This window comes from Dendroctonus ponderosae, unplaced genomic scaffold (assembly GCF_020466585.1).
Source record: "Dendroctonus ponderosae isolate FM_Combo_2020 unplaced genomic scaffold, Dpon_F_20191213v2 Dpon_F_20191213_1, whole genome shotgun sequence".
In the NCBI taxonomy this organism is placed as follows: Eukaryota; Metazoa; Arthropoda; class Insecta; order Coleoptera; family Curculionidae; genus Dendroctonus; species Dendroctonus ponderosae.
In genome coordinates, this window is record NW_026017110.1 from 3,522,784 (window position 1) to 3,523,291 (window position 508).

At 40.0% G+C, this 508-nt stretch overlaps 1 long non-coding RNA gene across 1 annotated transcript; it reads right to left on the minus strand.

Moving 5' to 3' along the window:
• Nucleotides 1-39: 39 nt before the first annotated feature.
• On the minus strand, nucleotides 40-453 carry LOC125504443. The gene is made up of 2 exons (XR_007281493.1): nucleotides 340-453; nucleotides 40-262 (listed from the first exon to the last, which is right to left on the minus strand). It is a non-coding gene; the product is annotated as an uncharacterized LOC125504443 (long non-coding RNA).
• Between the last annotated feature and the right edge of the window lie 55 nt (nucleotides 454-508).

Consider the following 508-nt stretch of genomic DNA (forward strand, 5'->3'; position numbering starts at 1 on the left):
AATGCTGAAGCTTACCGCTTTGAAGATGTATCATCGCACTGAGGTACACAGCAACGTTGAAGAATTGAACTCATTTTTTAATAAATTTCATAAAACACTTGTAGAAAGCAAGAAACAATGCCGGCACTAAAGTTGTTTACATCAATGCTACCGATTACATCGATTAGACGCCTTTTTTACACAATTTGTGGACGCCATAGAGTAAGTAAAATAAGTAAAATTATTTTACTTTCTCTATGGTGGACGCCTTGTCACTCGTAACCTTGAAATTGGAAATAACACCATAAACTCTCCCAGCCCTCCAGGCGATATTCTGTGCATTAAATCACTTGACTTAACTGAAAACTGTCCTGTACTCGTCATATTGATGTCTGTTTGGCGTGTGCGAAGGAAGGTGGCGTAACCCTCAGACCAAAAACTTGGTTCCGCGCAAGTCAATATGAGTGAGCCCCCCTGACTTTTACCCATTGGCATAGATTTCGCACTAATTTCAGTTGAAGTTGTCCTA